Source organism: Capra hircus, chromosome 11, assembly GCF_001704415.2.
Source record: "Capra hircus breed San Clemente chromosome 11, ASM170441v1, whole genome shotgun sequence".
Taxonomy (NCBI): Eukaryota; Metazoa; Chordata; class Mammalia; order Artiodactyla; family Bovidae; genus Capra; species Capra hircus.
Window position 1 is genome coordinate 61,686,701 of NC_030818.1, and position 22,471 is coordinate 61,709,171.

The following is a 22,471-nucleotide window of genomic DNA, read 5'->3' on the forward strand; positions in this document are numbered from 1 at the left end:
GAATTGATGCTTTTGAACTGTGGTATTGGAGAAGTCTCTTGAGAGTCCCTTGGACAGCAAGGAGATCCAACCAGTCCTTCCTAAAGGAAATCAGTCCTGAATATTCACTGGTCGGACTGATCTTAAGCTGAAACTCCAATATTTTGGCCCACCTGGTACGAAGAGCTGACTCATCTGAAAAGACCCTGATGCTGGGATATTTGAGGGCAGGAGGAGAAGAGGATGTCAGAGGATCAGATGGTTGGATGGCATCAGTGACTTAATGGACATGAGTTTGAGTTTGTGATGGACAGGGAGGCCCCGCATGCTGCAGTCCATGTGGTCGCAAAGAGTCGAACATGACTGAGCCACTGAACTAACTAACTAAGTACATTAAAAAGAAATTCAATAACAACAAAAAAAAGCTAGATGTTCTTCAGAAGATTATGAGGTATAAATATAGTATGTCCTCATTGGGTGTTTACCAAATTAGTTGAGAAGACAGTATAGACACAAACAATAAAACAAAAATGCAGAGGATTTAATAGGAAATATATGATTAAATGTCAAAGGAAAGGTTTCAATAAACAAGCTATAAAATTTAACATGAGAACTCACTGTAGAACAATAATGTTTAGAAATAACTTCAAGGAAGAAATGGAACTGACAAAATATTTTTCAGGTGAGTAATGAACATTCAGAAAATAGTAGTGAGAAAAATCACATATAATTAGGGCCAAAGATTTTTCTTTAGAATAAAATAAATAAAAGTGTGTTCTAGAGATGATTTCTACAAGGTGGTGAAGAGGGAAGTTAGAAAGGCTATCACTAAACTATAGAAGACTGTGAATTCCAAACTAAGAGGTATGAAATGAAATTTAACCTGCTTGGATCTAAGAGCATTGAAATGAAAGCATTCAACAGTCCTCCACTGACACTTGGGGAAATAAATTAATATTTTAAATGATTCTGGTTCCCCTAAAACACCAAAGAGGGAAAGGATGGATATAAAAATAAGCTTGATTTAACTTTACCAGCTTTTCCAAACTAATAACAAAATGACAAATGAATACTGTGAACTCTTCAACTTTTAAATTCTATTTATGAAATATGAAACTACTTTTTCTTTTGTTCTCTTCAAAGACTAAGCATTCATTTCAAGGTTGTGGGATGTATTTCCCCCATCTTGGTACATGTCAGAGCCAGTTATTTCTGCAGCTTTGAAGTCACTTCAAGGTCTGTCATTTTGTTAGGTCAGGGGATGAATGCCTGGGGTGTTTGTCCTCGTGGATGCTAGTTTTCCTTAATGCATCCCTGTTTAGAAATGATTTATGCACTGTATAGTGTATTTTAAGATTTAAGAAAAAAAATCAGAAGTCCCATGTCAACCTTCAATATTTAAGGCATAATTTTCCACTCACCTATTTTGTATAAACACTCAAATTCATTTTTGTATCAGTCTGATCATTTTAAACATTTTTCTTTATTTGGCCACATGACAAAGCATGTGGGATCTTAGTTCCCCAACCAAGGATGGATAAAACTCACCCCTACTGAAGTCAAAGTGTGCAGTGTCGTAACCACTGGACCCGCAGGGAACTCCCAATCTGATCATTTAAAAAAAAAAAAAAATTTTTCTGAGTAAATAGAGCATCCAATGTGAACTTGGTAATTGGTAGTCAATTTAGAAGAGAACTTTTTCTTTCAAAAAAAAAACAACGGTACTGTGAAACAACTTTAATAGAAAAGCTGCAGTAAGAGCACAAAGACTCTCATACACCTTCAATCCAGCTTCCCCAATGGTTAACACTTTACCGCATAAAATTTATATTCTTTCAGACACACACATTTTCTCTGAACATTTGAAATTATTAGGTTGGTACCAAAGTAACTGCAGTTTTGGACCGTGAATTTTAAATCATTATAACTAGGCTCAAACACACCTTTATTAATCAAAATATAGGAACTATTACAATCAATACATCTTTGCCAATGAGAAATAAACTGGTTTATTCCTGTGGTATAAATAATCCGTGCTTTGGGATTTGATGAACTCTTGGAAAGCATTTTTCTGCCTCCTGCTGGTTGTGAAAGTGTTTTCCCTACAAAAAGTTGTCAAGATGCTTGAAGAAATAGTATTTGGTTGACAAGAGGTCAGGTGAATATGGCAGATGGGGCCAAACTCAGAATCCAATTCCCTCAACTTCTGAAGCGTTGGTTGTACGAAGTGCAGTCGGGTATTGTCATGGAGAAGAACCGGGCCCTTTCTGTTGACCTGCTGGCTGCAGGCACTGCAGTTTCCAGTGCATCTCATCATTTTGCTGAGCATACTTCTTATATGTAATGGTTTTGCTGGGATTATGAAAGCTGTAGTGGTGACTAGCAGACCACCAAACAGTGACTGTGACCCTTTTCTGGTGCAAGTTTGGCTTGGGAAGTGCTTTGGAGCTTCTTCTCGGTTCAACCACTGCTACTAGACTGTCACTATTTCTAGGCCCTCTCAGAGATCAAAGCCAGGAAAACACTTGTAGGTATACACTCACATACATACATACATACATCCTTACATATAGCCCACAGCTGGTTCACTGATTAAAAGAACAGCGTTTGTAATTGTAGTCTTAAGATCATGCAAAGAAAAAGGTTTTATTGCATTATAACAGTTCTGACATGACCTCACAAAAAACCCTACTGGAGACAGAACAGGTAATGGAAGAGGGCAAGGAAGATGACCTCCCCTCTGCTGGCCCACTAGTCTGAGAAAGTGTCATATAAGTCACTTTGCTATATAGCAGAAAGCAATATAACACTACAATTAAATTTCAGCAAAATAAAAATAAATAAATGGCATGTACACAAGCATAACAATGGGTAATTATTTGTCTTTTTGAAGGTATAACAGAATAACCACTGCAATGTGGAAATTAAAACATTCTAAAGCATTGCTAAGTAAGATTTATCTTATAGAGTCTTCAAAAAGAAAGGATCAGAAGACACAAAAGGCCACATATTGCAGAATCTCTTATACATGAAATGTATAAACTGGACAAATCCATGGAGACAAAAAGACTACTTGCCAAGGGCTAGAAGGAGGGAGAAATGAGAAGTGGCTACTAATGTACATAGGATTTCTTTTGGGGCTGATAAAAATGTTCTACATTAGACAGTGGTGATGGTTGCAAACTCTAAGTATATTAAAATCCACTGAATTATATACTTTAAAAGGGTAAATTTTATGGTATGTGGATTATTATCTCTATAAAATAGGGAAGGTCAATAATTCAAGACTTCTTAATGGTACAACAAATGCCAACTTTTGTAGATTCTTGTGTTGCCAAAGTTCCTGAGGCTTTTCTGTACACTGAACACAGTAACTAACACGTGATAAATAATACTGTCACTTAGATGAAAAGGTGCTCCATCAGAAAAGTCAACCTTTCTAGAATATAATTGGAATTTTCAATTTTTCACTTCATTAGCTGACAGAAGTACAGTAATCTTCTCATAGCATTTGAACAGGTAGGCATGCTTTGGAGTTTCACTGTCAGAATTCTATCTCCTGTGGTTTGGGGAATATTTTATTCAGCAAATCTGCAGTGCATATTTTGAGGACTCTATGCCAACATTGTCTCAATTTTATCCACAATCTCTGGACTGCCGGCATCTCCCAGATCTGGGCTTGTTGTAAACTAAGCCCACTGTCCCTAACTTTTTCATCCAGTTGTAAATCAGTGTCTGTGGGAAGCCTCCTTCTTATAACAGGAAGTGAATATTTTTTTACTGTCATTATGAACTTGATCTCAACTAACAAAAGACACAGTTAACTTTTACTTCAAAGCTTGCCATCTTCAATCAAAAGGACTAAAACAAACAAAAAATTATTATTCAAAATTCACAAAGATATGCAATTATAAAATAAATTTGAATTAAATTTTCAAAATGATTTATTCCCAAGTCTGTACATTTATAATTTTGAAGTCATTAAAGCCTAAAACTATACCTTTAAGACTTTAGGTATACTCTTTTCTTACATAAAATACCAAACTTAGTCACAGTCATATAGAAAAATTTAGTCATTTAGAATATTCAGAAGACCATAACGAACAAAATAACTTGCACTCCCTAGAGACAGAGATGATTTTCTTCCTCACCCCAAAAAAACAGTTGTTTAGGAGAATATCAAGCACAAACAACAAGGACCAAATTAATGATGACCTAACTGATCAATATTCCAATCCCAAAGAAAAGCAATGCCAAAGAATGTTCAAACTACCGCACAATTACACTCATCTCACACACTAGTAAGGAGAAGGCAATGGCACCCCATTCCAGTACTCTTGCCTGGAAAATCCCATGGATGGAGGAGCCTGGCAGGCTGCAGTCCATGGGGTCGCACAGAGTCGGACACCACTGAAGCGATGCAGCAGCAGCAGCAGCACACACTAGTAAAGTAATGCTCAAAATTCTCCAGGCCAGGCTTCAGCAATACGTGAACCGAGAACTTCCAGATGCTCAAGCTGGTTTTACAAAAGGCAGAGGAACCACAGAAACCACAGAACAAATTGCCAACATCCACTGGATCATCGAAAAAGCAAGAGAGTTCCCGAAAAACATCTATTTCTGCTTTATTAACTATACCAAAACCTTTGACTGTGTGGATCACAATAAACTGTGGAAAATTCTGAAAGAGATGGGAATACCAGACCACCTGACCTGCCTCTTGAGAAACATATATGCAGGTCAGGAAGCAACAGTTAGAACTGGACATGGAACAACAGACTGGTTCCAAATAGGAAAAGGAGGACGTCAAGGCTGTATATTGTCACCCTGCTTATTTAACTTATACGCAGAGTACATCATGAGAAACGCTGGGCTGGAGAAAGCACAAGCTGGAATCAAGATTGCCAGGAGAAATATCAATAACCTCAGATGACAGCACCCTTATGGCAGAAAGCTAACAAGAACTAAATAGCCTCTTGATGAAAGTGAAAGAGGAGAGTGAAAAAGTTGGCTTAAAGTTCAACATTCAGAAAACTAAGATCATGGCATCCGGTCCCACCACTTCATGGCAAATAGATGGGGAAACAGTGGAAACAGTGGCTGACTATTTTTTGGTGCTCCAAAATCACTGCAGATGATGACTGCAGCCATGAAATTAAAAGACGCTTACTCCTTGGAAGGAAAGTTATGACCAACCTAGACAGCATATTAAAAAGCAGAGACATTACTTTGCCAACAAAGGTCCATCTAGCCAAGGCTATGGTTTTTCCAGTAGTCATCTATGGATGTGAGAGGTGGACTATAAAGAAAGCTGAGCACCGAAGAATTGATGCTTTTGAACTGTGCTGTTGGAGAAGACTCTTCAGAGTCCCTTGGACTGCAAGGAGATCCAACCAGTCCATCCTAAAGGAGATCAGTCCTGGGTGTTCATTGGAAGGACTGATATTGAAGCTGAAACTCCAATATTTTGGCCACTTGATGCGAAGAGCGGACTCATTAGAAAAGACCCTGATGTTGGGAAAGATTGAGGGTAGGAGAAGGGGACAACAGAGGATGAGATGGTTGGATGGCATCACCAACTTAATGGACATGGGTTTGGGTAAACTACAGGAGTTGGTGATGGACACGGAGGCCTGGCGTGCTGCGGTTCATGGGGTCACAAAGAGTCAGACATGACTGACTGACTGAACTGAACTGAACTAACTGATCAATGAAAGGCATACTGTGATGCTAAAAATTGAGTGAATAATAACTAAAAAAAAAAAAGAACTTGGAGAAATGCCTAAGGATCAGAAAATTTCCATTGAGACACAGAATATTGAAATGGCAGGACATTAATTAGGCTTAATTAAGGTTTCATATTCTGAGGAAGTATAATACAAAAGTAAGGAGCACAAGCCCTAAAGTCAGGCATCCTGGGTTCAAATCTTGGCTCTGCTGCTTACTAGCTATGAAACCTTAGATAAATTATTTAACATCACCATGCCCTGGTTTTCTCATAACAAGGGACAATAATAACTTACCCAATTAAGTTGCTGTAATGAACAAATGAACGTAACACAATGTTTGACCCACAGCACTCACTATTATTTATCAGAGAATCCTACATTATTTCAGTACATTTTACAGGCTACTGGTATTTTCAACTCTACCATTTAAAAATGATCTGATGTCTGAATATCTAATCAGTTACATAAATTTGTAACTCTTTGAAATTTACATTTGGCTATACGGCAGGATACTGAAAACTGCTGATCTCATTCATATTTTAGCAGTACCTCAGGGTTGTTCTGAGGATAATAATATACATTGTTACTTTCACAGTCTACTGAGAGTTAATATTGTACCACTTCATATTAAATGCAAGAATCTTGCAATTGCCTTCTCTCAACATTATACTTCAATCATTGTATGTATTACATTTACACATGATATAAATATCACAATACAATGTTATAATTTTCACCTACACAGTCATATGTATTTTAAAGAAATTGGGGAAAATAAATATACTTATAAACATTATTTTCCATTTCTGGTCCTCTTCATTCCTCCAAAGATCCAAGTTTCCATTTGGCATCATTTCCCTTCAGCCTGTGGAACTCCCCTTAGCATTTCCTGTAGTGCAAGTCTGCTGGCAACAAAATCTCATTTTCATTTATGTCATGTTATTCTCTCTTTCCAAGTGTTGACTCTTCAGTTTCTTCCTGCTATGGTCATTCTCCAGTGCCTTCAGAGAACCACAGCGGTTTTGTATTTTGTCCAGAATATATAATATTTTTCTGCAGGAAGATTAGTTCGATACGAGCTACTTCACTATTACCAGAAGCAGCTCATATTTTAAGATGCTAGAAAAGTTTTAAACGTTGAAAGGCTATTCCTGGACATGTGACTATAGGTAAAAGATGGATTACAAAACTTCAAAATGATAATATTCGTGGCTATCACTATTATTCCATAAACTGACTCATATGGTATATTAGGTTATAATTCAGCAACCTAAATTATTTCAGCACTGTTATTTTTCCCACATAAAATATGTACACTTCACTTTGATCTTTGTACACTTGATAATGATCGTATACCTAGAGACATAACCCTGTATTTGGTTGTTTCTTTTACTAGTTAGATTTTTGTTTTGGTTCTTATTTGTTTGCTTTATAAACAACAGAAAACAACTCCAGTTAATTCCAGCAGAAATGAAACAGTGCAAGAAAATCAGGTGGTTCACAGAGTCAATGGAAGCCTAGAAAATCAGACTCCAGAGAAACCAAAGGAGACAAGGTATGATGAAAATGCTATGGAACTCAGGTCCCATAACCCTTGAAACCCATGGAATACTCTCCCCCACTCTCCACCCCATACTGCCAAACTCTCAATTATTCCCGAGTCATCTAATCTAACATCCTGTTTGTGTTGTTTTTAGTCGCTAAGTCATGTCTGATTCTTTGCAACCCTATGGACTGTGGCCCACTAGTAGGCTCCTTTGTCCATGGGATCTCTCAGGCAAGAATGCTAGCATGGGTTGCCATTTCCTTGTTCAGGGGATCTTCCCAACCTAGGGATCAAACCTTTGTTCCTGCATTGCAGGTGGATTCTTTAATGCTGAGCCATCAGGAAAGCCCTAATTTAACATCTCCCACTCCCTTAGAAGTTTGTGTCTGGTTCACAGTCTAACTGCCAGGAGTGGAAAGGTAGAGCCTACATCACCACACACTTGGTATTCCCCCAGAACGAGAAAGGATATGCAACTGCAAGTTAGTTCTGATATATTATTATTAATTATAAAACAGAAAGTATAAATTATTGGTGAAGGGCAAAACATCAGAGCAAAATCATACACTATAAGGATTTTGAAAAGTAATATGCCATGCTTTGGTTCTTTCATGGTTCAGTACCTCTAATTATTTTGGAGTTAAAGTTATACCCAACTTAAAACAGAAAACACAAAGCTCTCATTTATAAAACAAATAAGGCAAGGAGGAATTAATTTCATTAGAAGAGGATTCTTGATTTTTCAAAAGTATTCACCGCTGGCTTCCTTCAAATAACTGGTTCCTCCAATACAATTAAAATAAGATTAGATTTATAAAACCCTCTTTTCTTCTACTGCCTGAACCAGGACACAGGTTTTCACCATTCAGCTTTTGTATTTACACCCAGATCATCATTTTATTGCTTTATAGACGAATGCATTTTGGGGTGCCTGCCCTCACAGAATTTACATAACTAAAATAAGTGGATGGACAGGAAACAATTGCTCTCTTGTGACTATTAAAATCAAGTTAATATGAACAGTAGAGTAAAGCTGTGAAAGACTTAAACTTAATCAGTGCCTTGACTGGGGAGGCCACTTGTATTTCACAGACTAGGCTTTTTGCAGGAGGCCTGCCCTGCACAGCTTGCAGGATTGTAGTTCCCTAATCAGGAACAGAACCTGGGGTCACTGCAGTGAAAGCACTGGGTCCTAACCACTGGACCACCAGAGAATTCCCCTTGGATAGGCCTTCTTTATAACTCTGTAGAGGGAGAAAGTTAACTTGTAGAAAACTGATATACAGAATAAAAGAAATGATTTCTTGCCACAGAAATGCAAACTGGTCGTGATCATTACCCAGTGGACACTAATCAGCTTTGCCTATTCTGCATGTACTTGTAAATTCATTTCAGCATTACTCATTTGACTATAAATATGTCTACTTTGAACTGGCAACAATATTATAACTAATGAGTTAAATAAGGGCTCCCCGAGTGGCTCAGTCGGAAAGATCCCCTGGAGAAGGAAATGGCAATCCACTCCAGTACTCTTGCCTGGGAAACCCCATGGACAGAGGAGCCTGACGGGCCACAGTTCATGGGGTTGCATAAGAGTCAGACACAACTTAGCGACTAAACAGCAACAAGAGTTTAAAAAAATCTTTGACACAAGTTCATTTATATGTGTATAAAAGTCATGATCATATACTCCCATATTTTAACTCTTTACCTAGTTGTTTATTACAATGAAGAGCACAATTCATAGTCTGGCATCAAGAGTTTATTTTTTAACATGCATATGATTAGGTAATTCTATTTTTTCAACTAAAGATAGCTTAAATATCCACCAGTTAATAGCTTTCTTATAATAGACTTACAATAATAAAATCAATGTTTCACCAGAAAAGGCCATGTTCTTTTAAAGCCTTCACTGTAAGGTAGCCCTACAACTCAGTTTCAAACATTCTTAAAGTAATGTGAAATAATGATAATTAAAATGCTTTTTAAAAATTCCACTGGCAATGAGTTCTATTTAATATGAAACAATTCATAGATGCATATTTCACTTTACATTTAATCCTACCTAGAGAGTAATTTCCAAAGTGATATTTCCTAAAGCCAAAACCCAGACTTCATGTCTCTAGAATAATCTTGCCTTGTAGTAGTTTCAAATCAGTAAGTCTATATGCCCTTCCCAAAGTAGTTCTGACTGGCCTGGGCTTGTTGTAAATAGTTGGTTCAGTTAGACAGCTTTTTAAATGTCAACGCACTTAATTCACATAATGTACAAGGAAAGTATTGTATTTTAAAATAAAGATGCATTTCCTCTTATGAAATAAGGCTAATCATTTGAGGAGAGTCTGCTTAAGGGAGATGGGATAGTTTTACATTCTCTAGAAAAGAACTGAGAGGCTATCTCATCTCACTATTCCCTCCCTTTATCCCATTTTCAAGCACGACCAAGAGATCAAATGTTTTATGTATGACAGAAAAAGAAACATATCATTAAAGGATGCCAACCTGCTAAATCTAATAGTCATATAAGCCTGTGAGATTCCCCAAAACTGTTCTTTTTAAAATCTCTGAAGAATCAAATAATTTTATGTTAAATACAAATTTTTCAAGCTCCCTAGCATATTCCCTCTACAATTTAAAATAAATACACTTGATATAAAAAATAGCATTTTATCCAAATATCAAATATTATACTGAGTATTTGAACAGCAAATACAAACAGTCCTAATCCCAGTCACAGACTATGTTGTGAAATGTTAATGTATTTAAATTTTTTAATCATACATGGAATTAACTGAAATACTGCACTTTAAACAATTAGTTATTAATATTTCAGTCCCATTAAATAACAAGTACACAGGAACAAGTGATACTCAATGTAGAAAATTTTCAGAAGCAAATTGTACATTGTGGGAAGTCTGGTTTTAGCTTCTGAAAAATGCTAACTGCAAACAATCCAGTCTATACAGATATTGACAGAAGTGCTAAATAACTCTTTTAAAGGAACACACTAAATGACGATGCCATAAGAACTGAAGAATGTAAGGAAATACACTGGTAATTTATACCTCTTAATCAGGCCAAATTAGTAAGGCAGACTTAACTAACAGTCATGGTTTCACAACATTTTTCAAGAATAATACAAGGTATTAAAATACTGAAAATCCTTGTCCCAGTTTCATATTAATTTTTAGCATGACCATGATTTAAAATAAAACAAATATCACAATATTAATATTCTAAAAAGAGCTCAGAAAATGAATTACTTAGCTTACACTGCCTACAGACAGACCAGAGCTCTAATCTAGCAGGATGACAAAATCAGGATGCAGATACATACTGCCGATGATGTCCACAGTAGCCACTTAGGGAAACTGCCTGTTCTACCAAACCTACTCCAAGAAGAGCTAGTCACAGGATATGCCATGAAAAGAACATGTGTTTTGAATAATTCCTCTTCAACTGCCCCCCGCCACCGTCACCGTCACCACCACATATTGGGCTGGGAATGGGCACTGACACAGACTGGAGATTGCTAAGCACACTGTCTACACCAGCTGAGGGGAAGCAGGGGGACAGGTTTGGTAGAGGAAACACTGCTCAAACAAAATAGTTAAAATCTCCGAGGCCAATCTAATCCTCTGAGTCTCTATGTCTCTCTCTGAGGAACTATGGATACATCAGACAGTTTAGAGCAGGAAGAAAAGCTGAAAGATTTAAAAAGAAGTCAGCTTATTACACTTGTCTCTGCCCCAAATTCTGACACAGAGCTCCTAAAAGCCTTATAAACAGGGATGCTAGGAGAATCTTTTTATTCTCATAGCTAGTCTTTGACCCCAGTTTCCAGCACAAAGCTCCTAAAACTCTTAAATTTCCTAAGTGATAAGAGCACTAAGAGCACCTTTTAATTTGCATATTTGATCTCTGACCACAGTTCCTGAAAGAGGACTCTGAAATCCCTTAGAATTTACTGGAAGACAGAAGTGTCTTTTGCTCTGATGAGGCAACCCTGAGAAGGCTTCTGGATGGCTTTTGGATTGGGCTGGTCACCAGAGAGACCAAACTATAATTAGAAGTTTGGAATTTCCGTTCCCACTCCCCACTCAATAAACAGAGGAAAGGAGCTGGAAATTAAGTTAACAACTGATCATACCTATAAGACAAAACCGCCATAAAAATCCAAGTATTATGGGATTTGGAGAGCTTCCAGACTGTGCTAGTGAACACATCTAGGTACCAGAAGGGTGATGCTCCCCGATTCCACAGAGACAAGTTCCTGTACTCAAGACTCTCTCAGACCTTGCCCTATGTATCTCTTCATCTGGCTATCTGTGTTCTTTATTGCATCCTTTATTATATAATAAAACTGGTACACATAAGTAGCTGTTTCCCTGAGTTCCATGAGCTGTTCTAAAAAAAACACAATTAATTCAAGGGAGAGGAGGTCCAGTAATACACAATTTGTAGTCAAGATGGACAGAAGTTACAGATAATCAGGGGACCAAGCATTTGCAATTCCTTTACTAAAAAAAAAGAAAAAAAAAAAAAAAGGAGGAGCTGGGATTTCCCTGGCAGTCCAGTAGTTAATACTCTGTGCTTCCACTGCAGGGGGCATGGTTTGATCCCTGATCAGGAAACTAAATTCCTGCATGATGCGGCCAATAAACACATAAATAGTAGAAACAAAAAACTAGACTGGCAGGCAATAAATAAATGAATAAATAAAAAGTACAAAGTAAAAACCGGACTGGTAGACATATGAAGCTGTGTTAAGAGAGAGAAGGTATGGTACAGGATGAGGGGAAATGTATCAGTTCAGTTCAGTCGTTCAGTCCTGTCCAACTCTTTACGACCCAATGGACTGTAGCACACCAGGCCTCCCTGTCCATCACCAACTCCTGGAGTTTACCCAAACTCCTGTCCATTAAGTCGGTGATGCCATCCAGCCATCTCATCCTCTGACGTCCCCTTCTCCTCCTGCCTTCAATCTTTCCCAGCATCAGGGTCTTCTCAAATGAGTCAGTTCTTTGCATCAGGTGGCCAAAGTATTGGAGTTTGAGCTTCAGCATCAGTCCTTCCAATGAATGCTCAGGACTGATTTCCTTTAGGATGGACTGGTTGGCTATCATTGCAGTCCAAGGGACTCTCAAGAGTCTTCTCCAACAGCACAGTTCAAAAGCATCAATTCTTCAGCACTCAGCTTTCTTCACAGTCCAACTCTCACATCCATACGTGACCACTGGAAAAACCATAGCCTTGACTACACAGACCTTTGTTGGCAAAGTAATGTCTCTGCTTTTTAATATGCTGTCTAGGTTGGTCATAACTTTCTTTCCAAGGAGTAAGCGTCTTTTAATTTCATGGCTGCAATCATCATCTGCAGTGATTTTGGAGCCCCCTACAAAAGAGTCTGCCACTGTTTCCACTGTTTCCCCATCTATTTGCCATGAAGTGGATGCCATGATCTTAGTTTTCTGAATGTTGAGTTTTAAGCCAACTTTTTCACTCTCCTCTTTCACTTTCATCATGAGGCTCTTTAGTTCTTCTTTGCTTTCTGCCATAAAGGTGCTGTCATCTGCATATCTGCTATTGACATTTCTCCTGGCAATCTTGATTCCAGCTTGTGCTTCCTCCAGCCCAGCGTTTCTCATGATGTACTCTGCACAGAAGTTAAATAAGCAGGGTGACAATATACAGCCTTGACATCCTCCTTTTCCTATTTGGAAACCAGTCTGTTGTTCCATGTGCAGTTCTAACTGTTGCTTCCTGACCTGCATACAGGTTTCTCAAGAGGCAAGTCAGGTGGTCTGGTATTCCCATCTCTTTCAGAATTTTCCAGTTTATTATGAAACTCTAAATAATAGGATCTTTACATATTCAAATTTTGAAATTAGGATATTTTATGTGTTATGATTTACTTTTTTCCACTCAACATTATATTTTTTATATCCAGTTATGTTCACATGTGTTGTTACGGTCCATTCATTTTCAACATTCTCTCATTGACAGACAAATGGATGCTTAGAGTTAGAAGCAGTGCTTATGAACATTCTTATACACCTCCTGATTTAATTGGATTTCTATAAGAGGAGAATTGTTGCACTATGTTTCTAGACTTTATGGTCATGCTGTGTTACTACCCCATTGTATCAATTAAAAGAAACCAAGACACTTATGTAGGGTCATAGAGCTAGGTAGTAGAGTTAAAACCAATAAACTTTACTCCTCTTACTTATAGGAAAAAAACTCCAGGTTAGCTAACTCCTACTCCTGGGAACAATTATCAAAGGGAATCCTGAGAGTAAATAGAACAACATAGGGAGCCCAGAGATAAACCCACACACCTACAGTCAATTAATCTTTGACAAAAGAGACAAGAATATACAATGAAGGGGAAAAGTCTGTTCAACAAGCATCGCTGAGAAAGCTGATCAACTGCATGTAAATCTGTGAAGTTAGAACACTCTCACATCATACACAGAAATGAACTCAAAATGGCTTCAAAATGTAAATGTAAGACACTACACCACAAAACTTCTAGAAGAGAAGGAGGCAAAACATTCTCTGACATACAATGTAGCAATCATTTCTTAGGTCATTCTCCCAAGGCAACAGAAAAAAAAAGCAAAACAAACAAGTAGGATATAATCAAAAGTCTTAGAAGAAAAGAAAACCATAAACAAAATAAAAAGACAATCTACAGAATGGGAAGAATATTTGCAAATTATACAACCAACAAGGGCTTAATTTCCAACATATTCAAATAGCTCATACAGCTCAATAACAACAACAACTATCAAAAACTAGGCAGAGTATATAAACAGACATTTCTCCAAAGAAGACCTACAGATGGCCAAAAAGCACATGAAAAGATGTTCACCATGGCTAACTAATAGAGAAATCCAAAATCAAAACTATAATGAGGTATCACTTCATACCAGTCAAAACAGCTATCATCAAAAAGTCTACAAATGATAAATGCTGGAGAGGGTATGGGAAAAAAGGAACCATCCTGCACTGCTGGCAGGAATGTAAACTGGTGGAGCCACTATGGAGAACAATATGGAGATGCCTTAAAAAACTAAAAATAGAGTTACCATATGATCCTGCAATCCCACTCCTGAGAAAATTCTATATACAGAGAAAATTCTAATTCAAAAAGATACATTCACCCCAATGTTCACAGCACAACTATTTACAATAGGCAAGACATGAAGTCAACTTAAATGTCAATCATCAGGTGAATGAATAAAGAAGATGTGATATAGATATACATACAATGGAATATTAGCCATAAAAGATAGTGAAACAACGTCACTGGCAGCAACATGCAATATGACTGGACCTAGATAGAGATGATCATATGCAGTGAAGTAAGTCATAGAAAGAAAAACTATGATATAATTTACATGTGGAATCTAAAAATTATATAAATGAACTTATTTACAAAACAGAGTCACAGAGGTAGGAAAAAAACTTATGGTTACCAAAAGGGAAGGGAGGGAAGAAGATATAAATTAGGAGTTTGGGATTTGCAGATACAAACCACTATATATAAAATAGATCAACAACAAGGTCCTAATGTATAGAACAAGGAACTATATTCAATATCTTGTAGTAACTATAGTGGAAAAGAATCTGAAAAAGAATCATTTTGCTGTATACCAGAAGCTAAAAACATTGTAAATTGTCTATACTTCAATAAAAAATAGAATTGTGATAGGTAATATTGTATCTTGTCTTACATGAAATTGAAAGAGGAGGTGCCAGTAGCTGACTCCAGTCCATTCTACTTCTTGACTACTCGTGGCAACTTGATTACGTGACATTCACATGACCATAACTTTCATCTTGTTAAAATATTCTGTGCTTTATAATTCCTGAAAATCCAGCCAAATACTTTATAGTTAAATATGTTGGGATGTATGTAAATTATGTATGTATGAAATAATAAAATAGTGGGACTTCCCTGGCAGTCCAGTGGCTAAGACTCCATGCTCCCAATGCAGACAAGAGGGATTCAATCCCTGGTCAGGGAAGTAAGATACTGCATGCCATGCAGCATGGCCAAATAAAATAAATTAATAATAATAATAATAAATAACAGTAAAATCATTATTCATTGTGATCACATTTTAAGTAAAATTACAAGCACCTTAATTTCTTTCATGACTAAATTTGACTTTGGAAATTCTATGTTTAAGACTCACTAAAGTGAATATAATAATCATCTTCAAATTACTCTGTACTCATTTTAGAAGTTACTTGAGAATAGTTTCAAAAACTGTTTTGCATGTCATTCAAACCAACCAAATAATTTCCAAGATATGTATCATTATTCCCGCATTTAAAAAAGAGTACAAACCCAAACTTTTCTTTTTATTAGCTAAGTCAACTGATCACTCCTTCAGTTCAGTTCAGTTCAGTTCAGTTCAGTTCATTTCAATCACTCAGTCGTGTCCAACTCTTTGCAACCCCATGAACCACAACACGCCAGGCCTCCCTGTCCATCACCAACTCCAGGAGTTCACCCAAACTCACGTCCATTGAGTTGGTGATGCCATCCAGCCATCTCATCCTCTGTCACTCCTTAGCCCTGGACAAACCTCCAACTTAAAAATATTTATGTGAAAAGGACGCTGGGAAAATGGCTGAGTAGGAGACACCAGAAATCTGTCTCCCTACTTGGATAACATTTACATTAGCCAAATCTGTCTAATACAAGAACTCTGGAGTCACCCGAAGGCTTCCAACTGCTAGGGAAAACTTTAAATATACAGTGTCAGTTAATTTTAGTCACTAGCAGCTACCCATCCCCTAGCCACATAGCAGGCAGCTGTGTACATGTTCATGGAGCCACTTGCACACAGCTTATGGGGGCTAGGTGGAGTAAAAGAACTCTGTCCTCCAAATATTGGGCATCTGTGATCTGATCACTGATTACTCCTTCTGATCAGAGGTGCAGACAAAGAGGTGGGCAGCCACTGTTGCTGCACCTTCTCTCACTGATGCAAGCCCCTCCCCCTCTGGCTAAAGTGACTTCCCAAAGATATAAAGAGGCAGGGCCCCAGGCTTCCCAGGTGGCACTAGTAGTAAGGAATCCACCTGCCAATGTAGGAGGCATAAGAGACGCAGGATGATCACTGGGTTGGGAAGATCCCCTGGAGGAGGGCATGGCAACCCACTCCAGCATTCTTGCCTGGGAAATCCCATGGACAGAGGAGCCTGGTGGGCTATAGCCCATGCAGTCATACAAAGTCGGACACAAATGAAGCAACTTAGTATACACACATACCCCAGACACCCCTGGTGGTACAGTGGATGAAAGTCCGCCTGCCAGTGCAGGGGACATGGGTTCAATCCCTGCTCCAGGAAGATTCCACATGCCACAGAGCAACTAACCCCATGCACCACAGCTACCAAAGCCCAAGCACCTAGAGCCTGTGGTCCGCAAAAAGAGAAACCAGCTCAATGAGAAGTCCTTGCACGTCAAGAAAAAGTAGCCGCTGCTCACACGACGAGAGAAAGTCCACAAGCAGCAACAAAAACTCAGCAAACACAAATAACTAAATAAATTTTAAAAATTAAAGAGGCAGTGCCCTTTTTCACCCCTCTTACATTTTTTCCCGTTTCCTCTTTTAGGAACTAGATATTAAAGACTAGGATATTCACAAACCACTGATATACAGGAAAAATTAGAAAGTGACCACACATGTCAAGAGAAAGGTACAAAAAAAAATCTGAATAGACATTAAGTTTACACCTCAATCTGATTTTCAACATAGATAGGTCACAACAATCAAAATACAAAAACAGCACATCCTGGGAAAGGCAGACAATATCATTTCCAGAGTTACACTATTAGAGTCAAATGTCCAGTGCTCAATGAAAAACCACAAGGCACACAAAGAAAGAGGGAAAGTTTGGCCCATTTAAAGCAAGAAAAAGATAAATCAGGAGAAACCACTCCGAAAGACGTAATGGTAGATAAACTAGATGAATTTAAAACCACAGTCTTAAATATACTCAAAGAATCAGAGAAAAATGTAGACAAAGTCAAGAAAACAATGTGTGAACAAAATGGAAATATCAATAAATGAAAAGACAAACTAAAATAAATCAAAAATAATGATGCTGAAAAATATAGTAACTACAAGGAAAATTCAGCAGGTGGAGTCAAAGGCAGACTTCAGCAAGAAGGCAGAAGAAAGAATCACTGAACTTGAAAATCAGACAATGGAAATTATTAAAGCTCACAAAGAGAAAGAAAAAAGATTTTAAAAAAAGTAAACACAGTCTAAGGAACCTATGGAACACCATCAAGTAGACTAATAAATGCATTATGGAAGGCCTAGCGGCAGAAGACAGGAAGACAAAGGCAGAGAATATCTGAAGAAATGATGACTGAAAACTCCCCAAATTTAAAGAAAAACATGAAATTAACATCCATGAAATTCAACAAATGACAACTGAAATGAATTCATAAGACCGAGACTGAGACATATTATAATGAAACTTTAAAAAGAGAGAATCTTAAAAGCAGCAAGTGAGTCATCATATTGAAGGGATCCTCAGTAAGATTATATGCAGACTTCTCACCAGAAATTTTGGAGGCCAGAAGACAGTGAGCAGTTACATTCAACATGATAAAGGAAAAACTGTCACCCAAGAATCCTATTTCTAACCAAACTGTCCTTCAAAAGTGAAGGGGAAATTCAGACATTTCCAGATAAACAAAAGTAGAAGGTATTCATGACCACTAGGCCTGTCCTACAAGAAAAGTTCAACGGAGTCCTGCTAGGTGAAGTGAAAGGACGGTAGACAGCAACTTAAAGCCAGATGGAGAAATAAAGATGTTAACACAGGTAAACACATGAGTAATTATAAAAGCTACTATTAATGTAAAAATGGCCTGGAACTGTACTTTGTTTTCTACATGACTTAAGACACTAATACATTGAAAGAAAAAGCAAAAACATTTACTAGTATAAAAGCTAGTTTTACCATAACCTGTAATTCCAAATCTTGTTTTCTACATAATTTAGGACACTAATGCAGCTAAAAGAATTGTAAGTTTATGTTTTGGGGCACACAATATATATAGTTCTGTGACATCAACAACAAAAAGCTGTAAAGGAGCAGAGTTTCTGTATGTTATTGAAGTTAAGATGGTATAACTTCAAATTAGTGTTATAACTTTTAAGATATTAAATATAATCCTCATGATAACCACAAAGAAATCTACAATAGAATGTAAAAAATGAAAAGGGAATAAACTTTTTTATAAAAAACTTATTAAACACAAAAGACTAATGTAAGAAGCAGAGGTGAAAAAGAACTATAGGAAGAGCTATAGAAAACATAGTTCAATGACAAAAGCTTCTATTTATCAGTAATTATTTTAAATGTAAATGTAAGAAAGCAGGGGCAGTTATACTAACATCAGACAAAACATACTTTAAAACAAAAAAGGTTACAAGAGTCAAAGACAATACATGTTAATAAAAGCTTCAATACAAGAAAATACAATTATCAACATTCACATACTTAATGACACACCACTAAAATATATGAAGCAAGAACTGACAGAACTGAAGAGAGAAATGGACACTTCTAAAATAGGGTTGAGGACTTCAATATCCCATTCACAATAATGGCTAGAACAACGAGAAAGAATATAACCAAGAAATTGAAAACTAAACGCGACAAACCATGCAGATCTAACAGACATATACAAAACACTCGACCCAACAACAACGGCATATACATTCTTCAAGTATGCACAGAACATTTCCTAAGGCCCACTATATATTATGCCACAAATTAAATCTCAAAAGGCTTTAAAAGATGTAGATCATACAAAGTATATTTTCTGGCCACAACAAAATAAAGTCAGAAATCAGTAACAAGAGTCAAACTGGAAAATTCAAAAAAAATTGTAGAAACAATATACTTTAAACAAACAATATTTCAAAGGAAAAAATCACAACCAAAGTTAGAAAACACTTAAAGGCAAATGAAAATGAAGATACAACACACCAAAACATATGGGTTCCAGCAAAAGCAGTCCTGGGGGGAATTTATAGCTATAAACCTTTACATTAAAACACAAGACACATTTCAAATTAATAACTTAATTTTACAACTGAAGGAACCAGAAAAAGAACAAAACCCCTCTAAACCCAAAGCTAGCAAAGAGAAGAAATAATAAAGATTAGAACAGAGGTAAATGAATGAAGAACAGGAAAATAATTACAAAAAGTCAATAAAAATAAAAGTCGGGTTTTTTTGACAAAAAAGAGGAAAGACCAAATTACTAAAATCAAAAATGAAGCTGAGGACATAACTACCAACTCTTCAGAAATAAAACATACTATAAGAAACTACTGGGAATAACTGTACACCAAAAAATTGGTCACTTAAATGAAACAGACAAATGCCTAGAAACACACAAACCTACCCAGACTCATTCATGAAGAAACAGAAAATCTGAACAGACCTATAACTAGTAAGTAGATTGAATCAATAATAAAATCTCCCAACAAAGGAAAGTCCTGGACCTGACAGATTCAAAGGTTAATGCACCAAACATTTGAAGAACTAATACTAATCCTTCTCAAAATTGAAGAAAATACTAATCCTTCCCCAAAATCGAAGAAAAGGGAACACTTCCTAACAAATTCAATGAGGCCAGCATAACTCTGATAATAAAGCCATGCAGAGATACTACAAGGAAACTACAGACCAGTATCTGTATGAGTATTGATGCGAAAACCCTTACAAAACACTAGCAAACAGAATTCAACAGAATATTAAAAGGATAACACCAGGACAAAGTAGGATTTATTACTGGAATGCAAGGATTGTTTGACTGATGTAATGCACATTTCTGTAATAAAGAAAAAAGTACATAATCATCTCAATTGATGCAGAAAAAGTATTTGACAAATTTCAAAACTCTTGAATTATAAAAACACTCAACAAAGTAGAAATAGAAGGAAACTACTTCAAATAAAAAAGTTGTATATGGAAAACCCACAGCAAATATACTCAATAGTGCAAGACTAAAAGCTTTCCCTCTAAAATTAGAAACAAGGTAAGCATGCCCACTTTCACCATTTCTATTCAACATACTGGAAGTTCTAGCCAGAGCAATTAGGTATGAAAATGAAACAAAAGGCATCCAAATTGGAAAGGAAGAAATAAAATAATCTGTTTGCAAATATAATCTTGTATGGAGAAAACTGTAAACACTCCAGAATAGAAAACTGACTGAATAAATGAATTCAGCAAAGTAACAGGATACAAAGTCAACAGCAAAAATTAGCTGTTTCAACACATCAGTGAAGAATCTGAGAAGGAAATTACAAAATCAAAGCCATTTACAATGGCATCAAAAAGAATACTTAGGAATTAAAAAAGCAAAAGACATGTTCAATGAAACAACAATGCTGAAAGAAATGAAAGAAGACAAATAAATGGAAACACATCTCATGGTCATGGATTGGAAGATTTAATATAGGCAATGTCAATACTACCCAAAACAACCTTTGGGTACTACAGATTCAACACAATCCCTATTAAGGTAGGAGGACTCCCCTCCCCTGAGGGTAAAGCAACTGGAGATTCATTCTCTATTTACTAAAACTCCAAGACAAGAAAAGTAGGGCAATTAAGGGAGGAGGCTAGACCCTGCACAGGACACATATTTCTCGTTCCTGAAGTCAGAAGACCTCCTAACCACACAAGTGCAGAAAACGCTCCTTTGAGGCCAAAGGGGAGTTATGTCAAGGGATGTTCTACTCAGATGCCTTTTCTGTAAAACCCATCTCGGCTAAGAGATGCCTGTGCATACCTGGGAGGATCCTGAGATGTACCAAATATGGACTGTGAACCAGGTAAATCAAAATGTTTGGCCAAAGGAAACCGGGAAGAAATACCCAAAAAGAGTAATTCTAACTGTCTCGAGGGCATGACTCAGTGACTCACTCTCTCTCTCTGAGTCGACCCTTGTGTCTATCCACAGGTACTGTATTCTTTTTTCCTCTTAAACACTTCACTTGTGTCACTGCTTTCCATCTTTGTGCGAATTCTTCTCCGCAGAGCCAAAGGATCTGATACTTTCACCACTATGACCCAGCCCAGTTTTCAGCTGGGACCCCAAGCCACTGCAGGCCGAGGCCACCCGAGATCACTATCAAAATCCCAATGACATATTCTGCAGAAATATTAATAGAAAAATTTAAATTTTAAATGGAATCTCCAGAAACCTCAAATAGCCAAAACAAATGGGAAAAAAAAAAAAAAAAAACTGAAAGGCTCATAGTTCTGTTAGGTAGTTAGAATAGGAAAAAGGAGTCCAGAATGGCGGTGACTGAAAGACAAGGAAGGGAAAAGCCCACAAAAATAGAACAAAGGAAGGTACGAGGACCAGAGTGAGGACCTTAGGTAGAACAAACAGCAGTCCTGGCTAGCCCAGTTTACATAGGGCAGGCCCAGGGGGAGGGAAAAAACATATAAAAAGAGGAGCCAAAGGGCTGGGGGTCTCTCTTCTGCTCGCGCGTGCTCTCTCTCTCTCTCTTTCTCTCTTTTCTCCTTGCGTCTTTAGGGTCGGCATGCCCTCACACCTTGAGGACGTATTTTCCTTTATTTTTAAGTAAAACTGAGCAGTAACACTGAGCTGTAACCCTGTCCGAGAGCTGTGATGCGCCGAGGGCTTTAACATCTGTCGCTTCAAAGTTTTGTTGTGATGAGACAGAACCGAGGAAATTACACACCCCCCTGACAGTTCTTAATATCAAAACTTATTGCAAAGCTAGAATAATTCAAACAGTGCAGCACTGGCATAAAAACAGCTATATAAACCAACAGAATAGAAAAGAAAGCCCAGAAATAAACTGTCACATATAATGTCAAATTTTTGACAAATGTGCCAAGACCATTCAATGGGGAAAAGGGCAAGTCTTTAAAAAGACTTAAAACAAGTGGTTCTGGCCAAACAAGATACTTATTGGGCAAAAGAATGAAGTTGGACCCTTACTTAAAACCATATGTAAAAACTAACTCAAAATGGATTGAAGAGTTATATCTAAGAGACCTAAAACAATAAAAGTCTTAGAAAAAATACAGGGACAAAAGCTTCACAACGTTGGACCTGGCAACAATTTCTCTCATATGATAGCAATGGCACAGAAAACAGACAACTTGAAGTTAATGAAAA

At 37.2% G+C, this 22,471-nt stretch overlaps 1 protein-coding gene across 1 annotated transcript in view; it reads right to left on the reverse strand.

Annotated features, from left to right (window-relative positions):
• Positions 1–22,471, reverse strand: part of WDPCP (WD repeat containing planar cell polarity effector) — a 311,304-nt gene that overhangs the window by 267,130 nt on the left and 21,703 nt on the right. The gene's annotated exons all lie outside the window — the stretch shown is intronic.